Source organism: Antechinus flavipes, chromosome 4 (assembly GCF_016432865.1).
Source record: "Antechinus flavipes isolate AdamAnt ecotype Samford, QLD, Australia chromosome 4, AdamAnt_v2, whole genome shotgun sequence".
In the NCBI taxonomy this organism is placed as follows: domain Eukaryota; kingdom Metazoa; phylum Chordata; class Mammalia; order Dasyuromorphia; family Dasyuridae; genus Antechinus; species Antechinus flavipes.
This window is the reverse complement of record NC_067401.1, coordinates 130,864,687-130,869,421: the sequence shown is the minus strand read 5'-3', so window position 1 is coordinate 130,869,421 and position 4,735 is coordinate 130,864,687. Positions and strand designations below refer to the sequence as shown.

The 4,735-nt window shown below is 33.7% G+C and overlaps 1 pseudogene; it reads right to left on the bottom strand.

The window, feature by feature from the left end:
* Positions 1 to 1,471: 1,471 nt before the first annotated feature.
* Positions 1,472 to 1,867, bottom strand: LOC127560117 (trafficking protein particle complex subunit 2-like; annotated as a pseudogene).
* Between the last annotated feature and the right edge of the window lie 2,868 nt (positions 1,868 to 4,735).

The following is a 4,735-nucleotide window of genomic DNA, read 5'->3' as shown; positions in this document are numbered from 1 at the left end:
CCATATGTGTTATAACTATGTAATTGTCTCTTCCATTAGAATGTAAGTTCCTTTCAACATACTTCTAATTCACTGAGTGACATGAAACCCTTTTCTTTATGTATCAATTTTCTGTTTTTAACTCAAAAGTAGGAGAAAAATGTTATACAAATAGGAAATCAGGTCATTCTCCAGGGGTTCCCTAGAGATAGAATCTCATGGACAGTTACTGTGTTTGAAGTGACTCTGGAGAAGCAGATGACTAAATTTGAAGCTGGAAGCCTGAGAGTTCACTTTTCTTCTGTTTCTCAGATTTCTATTTCTAGGGTTCAGTGATTCCTTAAAGTCAACAATTCTTTTCTTCTGAATAGTTCAGGAGTGTCAACCTGGATATGAAAAGTTCAAGGATCATCCTTACTCATTCTACCTTCTCCAAGGAGCTGGTCTAAACACACTGAATAAGGTGTGTGTGTTTGTTTGTTTTTGCTTAAAAAGTCCCTTTTATTATACTCATTTCAATAATACTTTTCTAGACATTTGTAGTTTTTCCAGGAGCTATTTGGTTATGATCATGTCATGCATTTAAAAACATAACACATACTTTATAGAATAAAATTTCTCTCTTTTTATAATGCAAAAAATCCCAGGCAACTTTCCTTGTCATAGTCTATATGCTTATCATATTGCCAAACTTTAATTTAATTCAGGTTATTCTTGAAAGCTAAAATATGTAAATATGTAAAATGTAGCTCAAATACCTTTACAAAAGTATGAAACTAATTTATCCAAGGGGAAATGCAGTTATCATTTTTATTACTCATGTTGAAGAAAGAAAACATCCTCAAAATTCCAAATACATAACAATGATAAAAGAGTATGCAAAAATGTCCTGTTTATAAACTTAACTGTTGGTCTCAGCAACCATTTCATTTCATTTATGGGTAAAGTCTTCCATTGGTACTCGAAATTTTCTGTCTTTTTGGTACTATTGCCAGACTTTATGCTCTCAGATAAAGATTTAGTACAAAAGTTGACAAACAAAAAAAAGTCTTTTCTTTGACATTAGGAATGTTGCCTGTATTTCAAAATAAAAAATCCATGTGTATGCTGTACATTTTATTTTCTATTGTGGGCCAATTTTTATATTTCAGTTTAAGATCTACTAACCAAATCAACAGTATTACTGATGTTTGACTAATTCACAGTTTAATTATGAAGACTGTATTAAACTAGTCAAAGTAAAATCTTCTAAACAATTTTAAAAGCAAAAATAAAGAATTTTCATAAATACAGTATTTTTCAAAAGTATAAATTGTATCTGATTGGATCATCTGCAATTATGACAACAAAAGATGTCCTATTGTCTTTCTAAGTATATAAAGGAGGTTAATTTACAGAGGCGTAGAAAACCAAGACTTGACACAGTAGACTTGGTAAATGCTTAGTTACTTATAATGCATACTATGATATCACATATTTAAGTTTTTGGTATTCAGCTAAAAAGGTGTTTCTTTCCAAGAAATTGAACTTTTCTGTCAAATGCACATGACCGAATGGATGAATTTGGTTCATAAAGTGGATTCATTACAAATTTTATACATAAATCATATATATCACTAAAAAAGTTCTTTATTCCATCTTATTGTCTTACATTATGAAGTATAATAAATCTTACATGGCTTTCAGCAACAAAAGCAGAAACAACCACTCAATGAATTTGTCCACAGTTTTCAGAGACATATTGGACCCTAGGATGGCATTAACTATGAACTGGTTCAGATAACTATGATTATTCTTAGATTTCACTTTTCTAGATGGTAAAAATTCCATTTCAAAACCTGAATTATTAGGATAGCCTAAAATTACAAAGTAGAAGCTTCCAGACATCAACTTTGGTATAGGTCCTGTTGGTAGGATGTGGCACCTATGTTAACCTTAGCAGCCAACTTCTTTACTCAGCTCAGTGTTTTCTTGTAACAGGAAATAGGCAGTTTGGTGGCATTGTCCTATAATTCACTGATCACTCTCAAGCAATTAAATCAAGGCAGACTGTACAATCTGTTTGGTGAACACTGGGAAAGGAAGACAGGGACCCTCATTATTCCTCTCACATTTTTATTATATTTATCTTAAAATAGGAGTTTGTAATCTTTGCTGAGAAGCCACTTTTAAATATTATATTATGAGGGAAAAGGTGAGCTCTCAATGATATGATTACACAGTGTACCACATTTTGGTCACACACTGGCATTAGTCTCACCTTCTCAAGAATTATACCATCTTCAAGATCCTGGCAACAATTTCCTTTTCTTCCACCTTTCCCAGTCCTTCCCTCACACTAAAACTACTGTTTATCTTTATGAGATCTTTGGCATCTAATGTTTTTGATGAATGATCATCACTGAGTTACCACACCCTATTCTCCAAGTCCATCACCACCACTCTGGCTTCATTTTACCCCTAAAGCCAGTCTTTGTTCCAGGATGTACTAATTATAATGATTGAATAGTCACCACTGTAGTAGTTTTCATCCTCTTACCTTATATTCCTGATAAATCCTAAATTCTTCATGACCCTGTAACTATGATTTTTTTTTTTTTTACTCCTGATCCTGAGCTGGTAAAGGGCTCTGGAAAAGACAAATAGAGCTGATTGCAGCCATGTTAAATATATGGTGAATAAATTAGCTAAGTGCTAACTTCTGCCTGGCAACTTTAAAATTTAATTTTTATTGATGTGACCCACATGTGAAAAGACCAGGGAATGTAAATGATGAATGACTGAAACAATGGACTTGTTCTTGATATAAATAGGATGATGGGACAACCCCTAGATAACTGGTTGGAAGAGAGAAAGTTTAATTGGAGAAGAGAGGAGAGAAATATACATTTATTAAGTAATCAATTACTAAGTACCAAGCACTGTGTTAAGCACTTTACAAATGTGATCCCATATGATCACTCAAAGTAGGCTCTGCTGCTGAGACTTCAAGGGAACAGAAGTGGGGAGGTTTTCTGATTTTCTGTTGGCAGTCCTTTACTGAAGGATTTCATGTGAAACTGATGCTGGAGATAAAGGAGACTATACCCAAGTAGTAAAGCAAATCAGAGAAACAGTGAAATGAATGAATGAATGAATGAATGAAAAAGCACTTAAATACTTAGTATCGGCAAAATTCTGTGCTAAGTGCTGGTGATATAAAAAAATGCAGGATAGTTCCTGCTCAAAAGGAGTGTATATTTACTGTGTCCAGAAAGGAGACACCAGGATGTTGTAAGAAGGCATCAGGGGTCTGCTGTTATGCTTGATCTTTATACTTGTTTACTCTCCCCATTGATGATATGAATGTTGTAGAGAGAATGTGCTCCAGGTTTTAGAGGATGGTGTTCTAAAATTATGACTCCAGTATGTCTAATGGCTCTCTGTGAAATGTTAAAAATAGTGGGGACTCATGATTTGTTATTTTAGGAGTAGACCCACAGAGTAGCTTGAACCTAGGTTTATTATCCTTGACAAAGGGGAATGACATTGATTTCATTGATATTATGAAAAACCTTTACTACTGCTTCGAATGTAAATTCAGAAAAGTCTAGTTTCAATCATAACTTTAGTTGGAGGGAAGAGGAAAAAAAATTAAAACTTTGCTTTTTGAAAAGGATTAATCTTAATTAATTAATTTTCTAATTAAGTAAAATACCCAATTTCTAGGAAACTATTTTCAAGTAACACTAGAATCGAAGAAAAGGAAACTACAATGATACTTATATAAAGTGGACAACTAAATTATTTTAGTCTAATTAGAAAGATGAGTACTCATATATTCAATAACAGTACATAAGACTTAGGATGAATTTTCTGAGTAAAGTGGAACTCATTTTGTTTATCCCAATTTGTGCATGGATACCTGTTAGAAGTCCTGCTCTTAGTATGCCTAAATATTTCAAAGTTGTATCTACTAAATTAAAACTAGCTTTTCTCCTTCTCTGTTTCTAAACAGAGAACACAGTACCTTATACAGTGATTTCAAAATAAGAGGAAAAAACATACTTGACAACTTTATAATTTCAGTGCAAGTTAAGCCACTATCTTGATGCTAGATAAATTGAAATGAACTTTGCCTTTGGTTCATTAATAAAGAACTATCTTGAATTCCTTCCTTTTCTTTTCTGGTGCCCTTTGATCTGGGGTTGTTGCTAAGACTAGCAACAATACTATATATAATTCAGCTTCTGTGGATGACATTTTTCTTTGAAGAGGGGACATTCTGCTTTAGTGTTACACCACTCAATGCTATACTCCCAGCAGAACAGGTAGCCACAGCATGTAGCCATTACATATCTTTGCTTCTCTCTTCAAAGAGTATAATTCCAAATTCCTAGAAACAGATTTCTCTTCCACACAGCTCCTCTGGTAAGAGAAGTTGCAGTGTGGTTTTTATTCTTTCCATGACTGTGCCTCTTATTGAAGTCACAGATTTGTACCCTAACTAAAAGCATCAGACGGAGCAAGGATACCAATCAATCAGCCATAAATATTTGTTAAGCACCCACTTGCCAGGCACTGTTCTAAACATAAGAGATATAAAAAGAGAAAAAAGACAGTCCCTGCCTTTCAAGGAGCTTTCTGTCTAATGGAGGACACAATATGCAAACAAATACATAATGTATATAGGATAACAGAAAATAATGACAGAGAGAAGGCATCCAAATGAAGAAGCACTGGGGAAAGCTTCCTATAGAAGGTAGGATTTCAGCTG